At 37.7% G+C, this 18098-nt stretch overlaps 1 protein-coding gene across 2 annotated transcripts in view; it reads left to right on the plus strand.

The window, feature by feature from the left end:
* Positions 1 to 18098, plus strand: part of gabrg3 (gamma-aminobutyric acid type A receptor subunit gamma3) — a gene marked incomplete at its 5' end in the record, with an annotated part of 197196 nt that overhangs the window by 162266 nt on the left and 16832 nt on the right. The window lies entirely within an intron of this gene.

An 18098-nucleotide genomic window follows, 5' to 3' on the forward strand; every position in this document is an offset into this window, starting at 1 on the left:
TTTGATTTTGAAATTGGTGGGGACATACCCAGAAGGTATGGTTAAGGTTTTTAGTCTATATTGACCTGAACAATATGTTAAATAATGAATTCTGTAATGTTATAGATATCTAATAATGACAAGGAGGCAATTTAACAGAGACTTAACATAACTCTGTTCATAGTACAATGCAATAGTCAATGTCAATGTGTCTATACTGTCTTGTTCCTTGCTTGAAGAAGCCAAACACATGTCTACATATGTAATTAACAGAAATGAACTTTTGGGAAATTTGTTTCACATCAATATTGTCAAGTTTGTCCAGGTGGACATGGCACACAGCAATACAGTTAAGTCTCACTTGTGTCATTGTTATTCTGAGCCATGTTTTCAGTCTCCTAAGAGCACTGAAACTTCTTTCAGCCTCAGCTGATAAGACTGGGATGACAAAACCTTACCCTAGACCTAACCATCACACAAAACTTTCAGCATTTTTACATTTTCAAAAAACTTTGTATGTTTTCCTCATGGGGACCAAAAAAAAAGTCCCCACAAGGACAGGGATTTTGGATATATAGCCTCTCACAAGTTAGAATGAAAAAACAAAGCCAATCAGATTAGGGATGTGGGTTCAGGAGGCAGGACTCATAATAGAGAACGAGATGAAAATACATGTTTATCATTAAAGTCTTTTTCCCCTACCCCAAAAAGTCTGTACACAAACATGCGTTAACTGTTGTACAGTACTGCAATCACTGGACTTTATTGTTCATGCCTCTAATCTGGCCTGAGAATTTCATCTACATCACAAAATATATTATTTTCATGCATTATGGGGTGGGGGGATCAATTCATGGTTCTTCTGCCTCAACATCTCTTCACTCCTCTTCTATCCTGGTGTCCCCTTCCTTTCTTTTCATGTCTTCTTACAATTTCTCCTCTTATTCTTTCCACTAAACCAATGTCCTCCACCTCCACTTTACCCATCTCTTCACCCTCTCAAATTTCCCCATTCAACTCTCACCTCTTCTCCCCTCATCTCTTTCTACCTGTTCCACTCTTCCTCTCCCTCATTACACCCATTTCTCAATAACTCTGCACCTTTTTCCACTTTTACAGCTCTCTTTTCCCCTTCACATGATTATTCTTATTCTCTTTTTTTTTCATTTGTATAACAATGTTTGTTACTTGTGAAAATTAGTTTTTATAGTTAATGGAATTGTGATAGCTGTGTAAACCATTATAAAAAGTGGATTTCCTGTGATATGTGTATTATTAACCTAGCAGATACTATTGGGGCCAAACGAAATCATGTGCAATTGAGAATATGAAAAATTACAGTTGCAAAAATGGTACACAAATGTTTGCAATTTTTGTCAAATTAACAAAAAGAGCTGCAAATGCTTTTTTCCTGATATATAAAAATTGTGGTTGGCTGTGTGAACTGTTTTTTGCACACAATATTTTGAGAACATTATGCATATGATTCGTAATTTGTATGAAATTAATGCAAACTTTCAATGTTTAGGACAATTACAAAGTGTTCAGATCACTGAGTTAATTGTTTTTAGAGCAGTCTGAGTTGGAGAAGTGTGTCAAATTGAAAAACTAAAAATGTACAAATGCAGAAAGTTTTCTGTGATGGGTTGGTTTAGGATTAGAGGCTACAAAACGTCAATAGCTCAGTATAAAAAGCATCACGCTTATGGATTGTCCTCATAATGATAGGGTTACCATCAGGAGAAACAAACAGATGATCAGCCTTTATATAAAAATAAAAAACGATTTGAATGCTCCTTAACAATTGTGCATGCACATGTGATTTGGCAAACTTAAATGTCTTGGTATTTGTGGAGTGACAGTGTTCAAAAACTCACCCTTTTCAGCTGTCTTTCAGGCTGCTGCAGGACAATCTTGATTTCAGACAGAGCTCATTCAACACAACATTAATTATTTCTCATGGTTTTAAGATGTTTGAAGATGGCTTCATTAGTGGTAATATGATAGGACCATCCTCAGCATTTAACCATATCACGTCATGCAACTCCCAGATTCCTGCGGGAATTGCTTCAGTGTAGGTAGGAATTAAGATCACTGAGGGAATCACCTGCCTGATGCTGTGAATCACAATCGCTGTGTGAGTTTGAATTGGAGCGAAATGCCGATGTAGAGATGTCAGGACGGCACTGTAAGTAGCTCATAAGAGATGTTGTAGACCTCCACCCACCCTCTCCTCGCGGTGCAGGGATGCATCTTTACATGACATCCTTTATGCCTTGCAAACCATCTGTCTTCTCTGGTTTGCCTCTGTACACTGCTGTCTTTGGCACTGGTCTCTGAGATGCAGAAGCTGTGGTCCTCCTGTGTTGGACAACAACATTTGTTACATTTTCCTGATGTATAAAATCAGATGGTCCTTTTTGCATGGAGCAGATTGGATTCAGCAAAGCATGGACATCAGCGGGACAAATATTCACATAAATAAAAATGTCATGATCAATTGCCCTTTAAATATCAGGGGATAATGAAATGTAACAGTCATTAGTAATTGCCAATACAGCCATTCTGAAGTTTTTTCCCCCCTCATTTTCCTGACAACATCATAGTGGATGTGGATTTTTTTTTTTTTAAGAAGGTCAATTGAGCATGACATTAAGGCAGAAATCAAGAAGATTGGATATATCTGTATTTAATTATTTGCAAAGATCTGTTTAGGTAGTGTTCCCCTTTAACTCAACATGTTAGCTAAAGTGGGACACTTCTGTTCAGATGAATTATGATAGTTAATCATCATACTTTTATGAGCTACCATGAATCATGTAATACAACGGCTTGATATTCCTGATAACCTAATTGTAGCTGCACTATAGCAATTATATTACAAATGGTTGTCTAAGTGTTAGCCTTCTGATTGTAACTGGTTTTACATGACCATGCTAGTCATTGATAGTCTTTTGCTGGTGCAAGTTGATCTAAATAAATATTGGATCAGAAGAACTACCACTTGATCGGGCCAAGATTTACCTGACCTTGGTTAGGACTAATTGACCACCAAAAACTAAAAATGTTCATTTTTCCGGACCTAATTTGACAAAAAAAAAACCTCTCTTCATTGAAGAAAATTGTGTGTGTGGGTGTGGGTGTGGCGGTGGCGGTGGTAGTAGTATTTCAATCCCAGCAGACATACTGTATTTGCTATATAAATTTAAAACCACTATCCCACTTTTTTCTGATCATCTGTCCCACTTTGCACAATCAGTCTTGTTTAGTTGATTGCTATAGTAGAGGTTTACTCTTCCTCTGATGCATGGATAATGAAGTTTTGTAGTGGGATGTGATGTTACTATTAGAGGTCCCAGGATGGAGATCAGGTATTACATGATGATGTACTTCAGTTGAGGCTTCTTGACAGTGGATGCGAGTAATGTTTCTCTTTTTTGTGTGTGTGGTATTTTTAGGGATCATTTTAATTCTCTTTGTCTAATGGCCAAACATTCTCCGTAGGGCCTCTAAAACACAGTAAAGGTTCGAATTGTCACTGTTGAGGAAAGAAGAATGAGCCATATTAAGCAATCCTTCAAGCTTCAGGACACCCTCAGACCTTTTCTTCCTCTAAGCTACTTTCTTCCATTTCCCTGCTGCATTTGCCATTTGTTTTTGAGAAACCAGCGCTGGGTTCCAAGCCTTGCATTTTAAATTCAATTGATATGCAAATGAAGGTTAATGCCCATCAGGCAGGACCTTGTAGACCTTTTCATGTTAGCGGCCACATAGGAGCGAACATACTCGGACTGAAATGCCTCCCCCTGTATCAGTCACAGAGAAAATGGTCCCCCATCTGCACCCGAGAGGAGCAATTTGCCAGAAAGATTATTTTAATATTTCACACCTCGCTGCCCAGCACAGCAGCTTGTCCTCTAAAGCATATTTAACAGACTCAAACATACAATGCTATAGTCTCTGTGTGCATAAACAAACAGACAAATGAAATGCTCCCCAGTCAGTGTGTCTGTACCTGCCCTGCAGGGAACGAGGAGCTGTCAGGTGTTTAACAGACCTGACACCAAGTATCAGGTTTTCTGCTCTGGTCCGGTTGAAACAAGCTGTGGGAACTTTTCAGAGTGTTTATCACCTGCCTCCTGGCTATGACATTTCACTATTAAATGACATTGAAGTGGCATAATTTTGATGTATTTATAGGCATAGTGAAGTAAGGCCGAAAAAGGATGAAAACCTGACTCTTACTGGCAAACTGGCATTTTGGACATTTTAAAAGGATAGTTCACCCAAAAATGAAAACTCTTAATTTGCTTTCATGTAGGTGCAGAACACTAGGGTCCAAATGAATTTCATTGTATGAGCAATTGTATATCTTTTGTGTGTGTATGTTTTTCCAACACGTTCTCACTCCCAACTCGGAGTTGGTTCGACTGACGTGCCTTCGGTTTGGCTTTCCACATGCTAGAGAGCCACCACAGAGCCAGGTCTAACCACGTTGTATACATCTCATCTTTCTCAGCAACTCTAGCCAGGCAGCGGGAAACACTAACACACCAGGCTTGTTCAAGATGCATCGACACTGCGCAGACCGATCCGCGTATGATATTAAAATACAGCATGAGCGATTAAAAAGCAAGCATAAGGAGTCGTATGATCTCGCTGTATGTCTTTGATGTCATACGACGATCGGTCTGCACAGCGTCGATGCATCTCGAACAAGTCTTCCATCAACAATGGCGAACGTTGCATTATTATTGATGCACATGGCTTTAGATCCTATATCGGCATCAAAACACAGCAAATCCAACGCATTCGTAATTTGTATAGACGGAGATTACAATCGAGTAGCTATTGGCTCGATTAGCTGCTATTTCAAAAAGGGCGGTCACAAGTTTGTGTTTGTCTTGTTGGTCACGGTAACCCCGCCCCCAGCCCCTGACGCAAGCGATTCTTACTTCTAGACCAACAATGTTTTGGTGCTACTTAAGAACCACTTTTCTTGGTTCGGAGCTGGTGCTTTGGGTGTGGAAAGACAAAGAACCGATTTGAAACTAGGCTCTGGCTCCGAACCAGCACCAGCACTGCCTTGGTGGAAAAGGGGTATATGTGACGAGTTGAGTGTGAGAAAGAAAAACCAACACAATCTCGGTGGGGACTTCAATCTGAATGCACACAGACTCATGGGGACTCGTGAATCAGAATCAGTGATTAAAAACAGAATTCAAATATGCTATAAAGCGGCTCTAAAAAAGACGACAGTGTCATTATTCAGCTGAATTCAGTTCAGTGTTGATTCAGTCCAATTTAGCTATACACAGCTCTACAGAAGACAACAATGTTGTTATTCAAGACAATAGTGTCATTGTTCAGAAAACAAAATGACATCTGCAAAAACAAAATGATGCTAGATGCTATACACATTGCATTACAGCAATGTATGATTTGTGTTGTAGTGGAAGAATAAACTAGTCAGAAAATGCAAATGGAACAAATGTTTACACACTTGCCATACTATAACGGACACTACAAAGACACATTATTCAGATGAAGCAATACCTGTTTGTGTCCATGCAACATGCATCAAATCCATCAAGCAATATGACCTAAATACCGTCTGGAGACCTGTTGAGAAGTCATTGGTCATGAAACTCTGTACAGTCGGTAATGAAGATAGATGGAGTGTTCAGACTCATTTAAAAGGTGGGGAAGTGCTACGTGTGCTTGCAATTCCTGCAAAAAATACCTTTTGTGGCCCTAACCGATGGGAGCTGCTTTTCCTGCCGCACAGAATCACCTTAGTGCCATTAACTCATCGAATTGCTTTGGCTTCCCTTCATGGATTCGCTTGGAGGGGAAGACATTACTATTTTCCATCAAAGCCTTTTTACTCTGCATAGAGTATGAATGCTCTCATGCTCTGATGGTACTTCCACTCAGACATGCCGGATCATTTATTGGTCATTTTCAAAGGATGGTCAAAAACAGATCAAGACGGATGTTGGGGTTATTAACGGAGAAGATTCCTGAGAATAATTTGCTCACATTAATGTTCGCAATAATGTGTGAGACTGAAGAAGCGTCAGGTGACACAAAATGACGAAGAGGTTTGGAAATTAGAAAGTGACTAAGCAGTATGCAAAAATGCAATTCACAAGATATTGCTGTGCAGCACATAAATCATAATAAACCTTGTGTCTTTTTCATGTCAGTATTGGGGAATTCTCTGCTTGTTCTTGTTCTTCTATTCATTTGTTTTATGCTCTCTCCACTCTTTTATCGTCTGCAACACACTTGTGGTTACATCTCTATATTTTCAATGTTTCAAATGTTGTAATAAGATGTCAACTTCAAAACATCTTTTCTCATTCAGTTTAATGCTCCCACAAGTAATGTATGAGATCAAATCACTGTCATAATCCAAACTTAAAAGCTCTGTGAAATTAGAGGACCTGCCCATTATCTTTACTCATACAAACATCAAAGGCTTGCAAACATAAAGGTGATAAAAATATAAAATGAAATAAAAGGTGATAAAAAAAATGTTTATGCAGCTGAAGGTTGAGAGTGAAAAGGGTATCCACTGTGGTATATTTGACTAAAAAAATAACACTCTTAGTCTCAAGCTTTGATTAAAAAGGCAATCAGTAATATTGTGTGAGTTGAACAAAGGGAGGATGTTATGTTTCAAATTGAGCAACACACTCAGACACCAATTATTGTGCTGATCCAAAACAGAGTCAGTTCATTAAATAAAGTGAGAATTTTTAAATGATGATAGGGACTGCTGTGATTGCCTTTTGATCATGCACCTCTTCAGTTTGAAACACAGCTCTTTCTTTCAACAGGATCTCTCTTGATACCTAGATGTCAGAGGAGTTGGTGAAGATTAATGATTAATTATTGCTGGGAAGTGGAAAAAAAGTGTCCTCAAGTAGAACCATGCTAACACAAAAAGGTATATTACAAACAACAAAAGTTGGTGAAATTAATGCACAACCCTCAACCCAATTGTAAGATTGTTGCATAGTGGAACCTGAATTCAAAAGAAGTCCAAACAACATTGAACCCCATTGACTTTCACTGTATGAACCAAAAGCATGTTTTTCAAAATTAATCAAATTAAATAAACCTTTTGTGTTCCACAGAGGAAAGGCAGTCACACAGTTTTGATGATTAGAAATGTAAAAGCCAGTTAGCTGCTCATTTCTCAATGGTTTTTGAGCACTTGGATTGGTTAATTTAACCATTTTTTCAATTATTTGTGCATACGATAATTAACATTTATGATCTCTTTTTGTGATCTCCCCACCCCCATCTGTTCCCACGACTTTTTAACACAAAGCGGCACAAGTATTTTATGAGATCAAATCACTGTCATAATCCAAACTTAAAAGCTCTGTGAAATTAGAAGACCTGGGCCCGTATTCATAAAGAATCTTAATGCAAAGAGTAGCTCAGTGACAAAATTCTAAGAAAATTCTTTGAAATGTGGGCGTTTACTCTTAAAATTAACAAAAAAATCCTAGTAAAGAAAAAAGTAATTCAGAAAGCATTTTAACCCTTAAAAGATGTCTTAAGGTCAAATTTGTTAGGAGCACGGACGAGGACTTTTAAGAGGCTTAAGAGTTTCTTTAGCAGCGGAGAAAATAGCAGAAAGACGAAGAGGGAGAAGAAATGTGTTGCAGACAATGGATGACAGTGACTTAATAAGACGCTATAGATTAGATTGTGCAAGGATCATGTTTGTTGCATTAAACCCAACTTTCAAACCACCAATTAAATAGACATGCCAGCAATCAGTGTAATTGGAAAGAGTGGAACAATGTTTATAGTTCTAAGCCAATCAAATACCTTATAGAAAATTAACAGCATGGTAAATAATAAAAAGATTTATATATATATATATATAGTGTGTGTGTGTGTTTGTGAGAGAGAGAGAGAGAGAGAGAGAGAGAGAGAGAGAGAGAACAGTAAAATAGGACAATTTGCGCTTGTAATTTCAAAGTGAAGGCTTAGAATAGACCCTATACTTAAAAGCGCTCCTTTTTTCCCCTTTTTGGACAACCATCCAATCACAGTAGACTGTGTCATTCGTAGCAGTTCTAATTTAGGACTCCTAAATTTTTGCTCTAAGAGTATTTCACAAAGCATTTTAGCACTAAAACTAGATCCTAAATCCATGAAACGCTAGGAGTAGTCAAGAGGACTCCTAAGTCACTAAGACCAGGGGCCTCATTTATAAAACTTTGCGTAGGATTTGCGTCAGAAGTGGCGTACGGATGAAACATAGGACGTGCGTACGCACAGAAATATTTGGATTTATAAAACCGTGCGCACGCACATCCTACGCAGTTTTCCCTTAATAAATCACAATCAATTCTAAATGTAGCGTAGCTTTTGCGGCTTCATGTCACGCCCATAGTTGCCTATAAATAGTCCGCAAAACGCCCCCAAGTTAATATTCATCGATTGCGAAATCATGGCAAACACAGAGATGAAATCATGGCAAACAGAGATGAAATAAAAAAAACGTAACCTCACTCAATGTGAAGTAGAAGTTATCGTTGGCGTGTGGAAAAGATGAGAAAAATGTTGTTTTGGAGGGCACAGTGTGGGCATTAGCTACTAATGCCAAAAATGCACTGGAGTGGCAAAAGGTTGCAGACGCCGTAAATGCTGTAGCCTCACAACCTCGGACCGTGGCCGAAATAAAAAAAGAAATGGTCGGACATCAAAGTCGAGGCAAAAAGGCGTCTAGCGCACCATCGCCTGAGTGTGTCCTCGTTTGCCAGCAAGTCTTCTTGCTCTCTGAAGATGCGTTCACTCCGAATCCTTCCATTTGCCACATCTTCTAAGAGCGCAATATCAGCCATTGTGCGTCATTACGCATTGTGATGGGGCATTTTATTTCCATCCATTTAATTGCATCTGACAAGCTACAGATGTCGGTTATAATCTACGTGGAAATGGGAAAGAGGCTATAGTTCAGTGCAAATGGAAAGTCTTGCAGCTTTCTGAATGGTTGAGACATACGTTATACGTTATTTTATCAAAAATAAAACAAACTAAAGGCATATGCATGAATACCGTAGCTGATGAAGAAATTTTTACTATGAAAACAACTTTCCCCAGTGGACAATGAATACATCAATCTATCTATTTATCTATATATCTCCCTAATTATCTATCTATCTGTCTTCCTATTTGAATCTATCTGCTCCGCCAGACGGACACATTGACGAGAATATCAGTTTTGCACATTATTTCGTTCTGTTTACCATATTATTTATGAGGATGAATTGCATAACATGCCAATATTATTGCAGAACATATTTCACTTTTCTTTTTGCAAATATGTGTTAATTTGCATTTCTGTTGTAGGCTAATTTTCGTTTGATTTTGTTTGTTTTACACTGCAGATCAATCAAACGGGTGTTCGTGTAGGCTGTTAATTGTAAGACTTGCTTTGTGAAGTCTTCATGTTATTTATGAGAGGCAGTATTGCCATTTCTTTTACACAACGGTCTACGTAGTTTCACACACTTTCACGTGTTTCTTCCATCTGCCGACGGTGTCGCCATTTCTCATTTCATCCGTTTTTGTGCGTACGCCTGGGTCAGAGCTTGCGTGAAGGACCGCACATTTTCCCGTCAAGTTTACTTTTTATAAATACCAATTATTGCGTAGAGAGCGGCGTACGCCTTCTTTTGTGCGTACGCAACGTTTATAAATGAGGCCCCAGATCACTAAACAATCCTACTGGCTGTTGCCGCAATCCGCCCAAAGACACTATACAACATTGAGGCAATGGTGATAATAAATGTATCTTTAATTAAAAAAAATTATGTAAGATTACCTGTGGCAGTTGTTTTTGCGTGTTCACACTTAAAAATGATCAAATAGAGTAAAAATTATAAGCATATTAGGCGCACTGTCCAAGGGGACCGAGGGCTCCGAACTTGGAATTTAGCCCAAACCCAGAGTTATGCCCCCGCATTGCAGACCATGAGTGAGGAACGGGGTGGCGGAGGGATGCAGAAAACTGTCGAGGTAACTGTGAGTCGGCTCTCGGATGTAGAAAACTGTCGAGGTAACTAGGTGAGTCGGCTCTCGGCTGTGTAGATACCTCCTCTCGCGCTAATTAAATAGACCATTTGAACGTGCTCCTCACGAACTTTGTTTATAAAACATCATTTTTGCTTGAATTCATGTGAGACATATAAGAGACTGACAATTAGCTGAAAATGTATTAGTTGAATTAGTGCCACTTGGCCTACTTTTTAAAATCTTTTATTTGAATATAGCAACATTTTTATTTTAAAATCTTTATTTGAATATGGCAACATTCTTATTTTAAACTTTTTATTTGAATATAGCAACATGAAACCTCGTTCAACAAAATATTTCTATAATTAAATCACTGACAGAGATCCCTTCCCTATTAGCCAATCACTGAGGTCATAGTTAGCGTGTTGATATCATCCATAGAAACGAGGTCAACCCCGCCCTTACTCTTAGCTTAAGACTTTTTTCTATTCCGTAGTAAAAGTTGCTCTCAGCAGCTTTGTGAATAGGTTTTAAGAGAAAACTCGTAACTAAGAACTTTTACTGCCATTTAGGAGAACTCTTAGTGGTAAGATCAAATGTTTTGTGAATACGGCCCCTGCCCATTATCTTTACTCATACAAAGATCAAAGGCTTGCAAACATAAAGGTGATAAAATATCAAATGAAATAAAAGGTGTTAAAAAAGTTTATGCAGCTGAAGGTTTTGAACGAAAATGGTATCTACACTCTAAAAAAAAAAAGGTTCTATATTGCACCAAAAATGGTACTTGGCTCGTAATCATAGGGGAACCTTTTTTAGTGCTATATAGCACCAATTTTGGTGCTTCAGTGGTTCTTCAGTGGTTCTTCAGCGGTTCTTCAGAGGTTCTTCAGCGGTTCTTCAGAGGTTCTTCACCGGTTCTTTGACTAAGGTGCTATATAGCACCTCTGAAGAACCGCTGAAGAACCACTGAAGCACCAAAATTGGTGCTATATAGCACTAAAAAAGGTTCCCCTATGATTACGAGCCTTTTTTTTTAGAGTGTACTGTGGTATTGTAACGTACTGCTCTGAGACAGAAGGTAGAAGATCTAAATGCAGCTTTATTTGTAAGGGGTAATCCACAATCGTAGTCAAAAAAACAGGCAACAGGTCATACACAGGCAAGCAGTCCAAACAGGCAAACAAGGCAGGAGAGACAGGCAAACGGGTAATCCACGGAAACAGGCAAGAAATCCAAAACCAGAGACATGAAACCAGGGAAACGCTCAGAAATGCAGTTTACAACAAAACAAGACTTCGCAGTTGATGATAGAGTGAACATGGTTTATCTAGGCTGGGGTAATGAGGTGATGAGACACAGGTGCAAACAATGAATGATGATGAGTCCGGGCACAGGATTATGGGTAATGTAGTTTGTGATGAAGTGACAAGTCCGGGGTGGAGTGCCCTCAGGTGGTAATCTGGGGCACACTCACTGGTGATTGTGACAGGTATATTTGACAAAAAAAAATAACTCTTATTTTCAAGCTTTGATTAAAAAGGCAATCAGTAATATTGCAAGTTGAACACAGGGAGGATGTTATGTTTCAAATTGAGCAACACACTCAGACACCAATTATTGTGCACTTGGATCGGTTAATTTAACCTCATGTTAAATTATTTGTGCATAAGATAATTAACATTTATGATCTCATTTTGTGGTCTCCCCAGACCCATCTGTTCCCATGTTCCCTTTTTAAAACAAAGCGGCATTTCATTTCTGAATGAATCAGCGTTTTTAATAAAACTATTGAGTGAATGCTTCAATGACTCCCTAATAAAAACAGTCACTTGAATTGTTCTTTAATGAATCAACATGTTTGAATGAATATGAATAATTCAATGATTCACTCAGTCCCTTATCGCAACCTACTGGCGTTGTAACCTGCAGGAAGAGTCACATTTATATTTGCACTCGAGTTCCCACAGCCAGGCTGGTATTACCTCTTTTGCAGCCAGGGTGTTTTTTGATTCACTCTTTTTTTGATGGTTTACTCTTTTTACTATTTTTGGCTTGCCTGCGCATATTTTTATAACTCTTCTCTTCTTCCGTCCTCTGCATGGCCCACAGCTACACTAAAACTCGTCTGCGACACCCACTTTCAGCAGATCTAAAACTCCCTAGTCATTCATCCTCAATAACCGTCATGTTTATTTTCTTCTTTAGTACTTAAGGCCAAATCTGTCACACCAACCTTGACTAAAGCCATTGTTTTACCCATGTCTATCAGCTGGTCTGAATGTGACTTTGTCACTGTGCATATTCATGCTAATGTTGTATGCTAGCTGTCCTGATTATTGAGTGAAGAGGAGATGATTTTGCAATCTCTTTTAAAAATGTGTGACTAAAGAATTTACTCGCTCTGCTTTTGTTGGTGAGATATAAAGCTCCACTCTGCTAGATGATTCCCCACATCTCTGTATCAATGGTGTCACTCAAGATTATTTTCATTGCTGTATTTCTCTTCTCCCCCTTCTTGCTCATCAAATAACAAAAGATGGAGCTCATGCTGATTTTATTCAAATTGTATTTGGAGCTGCTTTTCATAAAGGAAGAAAATTTAATCGAAAATTATTAATATCTCAAGTATCGACACAAGCTTATAAGTGTATATTGTTTTAAAAGTTTCATTTATTTTCATATTGGGTAGAGCAGTGGATAATTTTTTTACACATCAAAGAAAAATGTTTGGTTTTTGTTTACTTCTTTATATTTTTCCACAAGCATCTTTGATATATATTACCATATTAATATTATTCATATTACATTTTATCATCATTACCCTAAAACCAAAAATATATATATTTTTTTAAAGATTTCAAATGTTTTTATAAAAGAAGCCTCTTGTGTTCACACCTCTTCTTATCCAATTAAAATGTATTCATCGAATTTACTGGACAAAAGTGAGGTTGGCAAAATTTAAGCCTGGTGTTGATCCTCTGTGTGATCGTTGCCATCAGGTCCCTGCGGCTTCAATACATATGTTTTGGTTAACTTATGTCCATCCATAACTTCGTTTTGGCTATTAATCTTTAATTGTTTTTCTTTAGTGACAAAGAAACAGATTAAGCCTTGCCCTTTGGTTTCACTTTTTTGGCTCCAAATGTCACTGGCTTGCCTGGATAAACTGCAAAGGCCTTTGCTTTCTCAACATTATTATCTAGACTGCACATTCCCCTGCTATAGAAACAAAATTCCCCTCCATCTTTCAATGACTGCCTGAGAGATGTTATGAGCTTCATTCATTTGGAAAAAAATTAGGTATACGGTAAAGGGCAACACTGGTATATTTTCTGAGATGTCAGTAATTCTTCTATAGTGTCAACCTTCACGTGCTATCTCATACTTCCTACTTCTGAAGAAATTTCGTACTTCCCACTTCTGAAGTCGTGATTACGAGCTCATCACATTCAACTTTTGACTTGAGACTGTGTTCATATCCAATTTTTAAACTAGGAAACTAGTATTTACGATAATATACTATACTTGAGACATTATGTATTACTTTGTATTACACTCTTTGGACCCCATCATACACCCAATGCAATATTGCGACGAAACAGTTTTTTGCTATAGTTTCAGCTCGACGCAGTTATCATTTTTACGTCATGCGCCACGTTGTTTAAATAGCAAATGCATTTGCACACATTTGTGCGCCCCACGGGTGTGCTGGTCTGAAAACGAAATGTGCATTGTTGGTGTGTTGTTATTTTGAGGCAACTGAAATAGACTGCACCATTGGCCAACTGAAACCTGGTCTAAAATCAATGGCAAAATATATATATTTTTTGTTATTTAAAGAGTGCATTAGTAATATGCGCCTATAGGCGGGTCCACAACGTGCGTACACTTTGCTTATTACACACACAGGGATGCACACAACAGCACACAAACATTTTTAAATATGAAAATTAAAGGATTCCTCTCTGGAGAAGCATTCAGTCCGCTCGCAAATTCTGCCATGTAAATAGCGAATCCGCCATGGCGTAAGCGCAACTGGCTTTTAAAGGGAATGAGAGATGAGACTCTGATTGGTTTATTGCACGTTACGCCCAAAACACACTCATAACTCATTAAGAGACTAGGGACAACCCTTTTAGACCATGCACCAGGTGCGTCAACCAATTTTCCTGTCGTTAAACTAGCAAAAGTGGATTCGGACACACCAGGAACTTGCGCCGTGTGCTTTAGACCATGCACTTAGACAATAAATAGGGCCCTAAAGACTGCATTTATTTGGTAAAAAGTATGGCAAAAACAGTAATATTGAAAAATATTATTACAATTTAAAAGAACTGTTTTCGAATCTACATTTTAGTTTAACTTATTAGATCATGTGACACTAAAGAGTGGAGTAATGATGCTGAAAATTCCGCTTTGCCATCATAGGAATACATTTTTAAAAAATATATTCATATAGAAAACAGTTCTTTCATTTGCAATAATATTTCACAACATTAATGTTTTACTGTATTTTTTTATCAAAATTGGTGAGTCTTGGTGAGCACGAAAGACTTCTTTCAAAAACATTTTTAAAGATTCCAAACTTTTGAGGGGTAGTGTATATCTATGTCAGTTGTTTCTTAGACTGTCCATCATTTTGGAAAGAGGTAGTTTTAGCTCTGACAGTGTTCTTTCAGAACCAGTCTGCCTGTCGCATCCTCTCTGATTTTAGCCAAATAATCTCAGTGGGTACGAACCAGCCAGCTCTGCATTGAGGCTATTAGTGTTGTGCTCTAGTCCTGCATTGATAAAAACCCAATAAAGCACCTTATGTGTGGACGGGTCACTAGCTCTATAAAAAATGTTTTATATAACCAGTTACTATATTAAAAAGGCTATAGTGTGAAGGGAATCAATTGTGTGTGTGTGTAAAATGATTGAATGTAGATCAATTAGAAGATCAATTTGTTTAATCTTTCCTTATTTGATGGTATTGCTGCAGGTCATAAGATGAGCCACAAATCTTTATTGCCCACATGGCCATGACATTCACAGCCACTTGGCGGACAGAGGCAGGATGTTTAAACTAAAATGTATGACTCGCATTTAGACTTCCACAAATCAATAGTAAGCTCCTTTGTTGATGAATGATGAAATTACAAAGTTATTTGTTTGGGCTAGCAAGGCATTCTCCACACACCCTATTAGGTTTAAATCTCATAGTCTTCCTCCCGCTGCCTGATCTTCCCACCATCACGGGAAGCTCTTGCATGCTGTGATTCATCAGCGCCCCTTTCTTCACCCACTGAAGTCAACGAATGGTGTTCTGGTTCCCATGGCGATGGCTATTTTTTCCTCTGATTAAGTGGAATTTGCTTGTACCTTTTAGCCCATCATGACCTAAGGGTTATACAGTAATGAACCAAGGACAATGCAAATAGGGGAGACAGAGACAGGGGGTGGCAGGGCAACTGTGGGATGAAACGGAGCAGGAATATATCTTTTACACTGACCGTTGATAATTATCAATAGAAACATAAAGGGATCTCCACTTCCACCTAATGAACTGAGTATAATGTAAAGATAACAGAAGTTTGGCATCAAACTGGACATAGCTGGCTACTTTTTATAATGTCTGAGGAACAAAGAGTTCAACAATATGATTGAAAGGGAAACTGCTGTAGGTGTTTTTGCTGTTTTGCTTAGAGCGACAAAAAGGCATTTAGAGTTTGACAGAGGCCATGTATATACTACATCTAAAAAAATAAATAAATTAATGTTTCCTGCTGGCACAATAAAGCTAAAGATTTTGGCTTTTGCACAGCATTGAATGTCTTTAATTTGATTCGCTCAGCATGATTTACATCAGATTAAAACAACAAGGGTCGGGCGATTGTTCTTGCTGTTTCAAACATGCTCTTATTTAGCAGTTAGTTTCAAATAAGTTCCATTCAAATTACCATTAGTTCAATTTTATTTACTTGCCAATTTTGCTTTTGGCGCTTGTTGAGCATTCATTTGGACCATTATACCACAAAAAGGTTTTCAGTCCGCAGACTGAGATTTTTGTTTGTTTATAAAATACTACTACATTCTAAAAAATGCTGGTTTGTTTCAACCCATGTTTGGGTCAAATATGGACAATCCTAACAGTTGGGTTTAAGGTTAGGGTTTAAACCAATGGTTTGGTTTGTCCATATTTGACTAAGTTAATATACTAAACTTCCATATTCTACCAGTAAGAATACAAATAAAAATATATTTTTAAAAATATCTTTATTTGTTATATTTATACACCCAAACAATGATAATACAATTTCAGCTCTGGCCCCCTGGTACCCCCTAAAATCATCTGGAGGCAGCATCTATTTTACTATTGTGTACAAAGAATTTTAATTGAAACTATTTTGCTGATCCTTTGTAATCTCTTTATGGCTGATTGAGTCAAGAAGTTGTAAACTCTATACAACACTTCTAATTATTTCTCAAAGTTCACAGGGATGGCACAATGGGATTTACCCAGAGTGAGGACAAAGATTTTTCATCTTTCTTTCTGTGCCAATTAACAAGTGTTTTTTTTTTTCCCCCCATTTCCTTTAACCCTTTATTACTGGTTACTGCTCTCGGTAGTGCCAATTAATGGGATTGTGAATTTAATGGATGTCCAACAGGTGTTTATGCACTGGCTGTGGCTAAATGAACACTAAGTATTCTCCCCAAATACACAGTAGTAATATTGCAGTGTAAATATAAAACACTTCTTCAGAGTTCTAGTGATTGTCTTTATATTAGTCTTGTCATTGTGTGTTTAATTAAGAATTTAATAAATTAATTCTGCATATGCATTCAGTACACAAGGGATAGTTGTGTACCAAAAAAAAGACCTGTTTTATATTAAAAGGGGACCTATTATGCAAAATTCACTTTTATAAGCTGTTTGAATATAGATGTTTGTCCACAGTGTGTAAACAACCAGCCTATAATGGTAAAAATCCACCCACTCCTTTTTTTATAATCCTCATAAATCATAAACAGTCTCTCTAAACGAGCGTTAGAAACGTTTTGTTATTTGATGTACCAACGAACATGAGTCTCCATAGACTCCCAGCATCTGAGCCACTGAGGACACCAAGGTTGAGTTTCATTTATGATGGAAATGCGCCGAAGAAAGTCGTTAAAGTGTTATATATTTGCGTAAATCCTTTTATGCCGGACTGCTTCAGAAACTAGGGTCAGTTCAACGCTGTATTTGCACAAAAGTTGTTTCTGAAAGATTTTTAGATTAACACGGCAGTAGAAGCTAGTCGATGTGTTGAATCAACTTAACTCCACAACAACTAGATACATTTATCCACTTACCATTCAGAAATGTCCAGTTGTAACTTCTTCCTGAGTCTCTGCATCAGTGACCGCTCCGCTACTGACCATTTCTGACATTTTGGATGCGTGACATTCTCCAGTTTTGTTGTTGGTGGATTATCCGAAGCACAAGCTGTAAATGCTCCTCTTCTGGAAAGGGGGCCGGGAGCAGCAGATCATTTACATTTAAAGGGGCAAACAGAAAAATTGCCTATTTTTGCTCACACCCAAATAGGGGCACATTTGACAAGCTATATTAAATGATCTGTGGTGTATTTTGAGCTGAAACTTCTTACAGACACATTCTGGGGACACCAGATACTTATATTACATCTTGTGAAACTGGGCATAATAGGTCCCCTTTAAGACCCGTTATGTTTAAGCAATATCATACAGGCAGGAAAAAAAGTCCAATATATATATTTTAAAAACCTATCTGATTATTTTTCACTAGTGTAAAATGTCAACCGATTGTGGTCAAGACCATCTTCATTGCTACGCAAATGCCCTCTGCATAGACCAAGGAGATTTTAATAAAATGAACTTCATTAAAAAGCTAAATTAGCTATCTTTTTCGTTTTTAGTGTACTTAATATGTTAAGAGAATGATAATTACCTCAGATGGCTATTAGACTTGATTACCATTTAACAGCACAGGTCATTGTGTGTTCAATAGAATTAATATGTATTTGTGTGGAAATCTAATCATGCTGTTTTATTAATCACAA

This window comes from Gobio gobio (genome assembly GCF_949357685.1).
Source record: "Gobio gobio genome assembly, chromosome: 17".
In the NCBI taxonomy this organism is placed as follows: Eukaryota; Metazoa; Chordata; class Actinopteri; order Cypriniformes; family Gobionidae; genus Gobio; species Gobio gobio.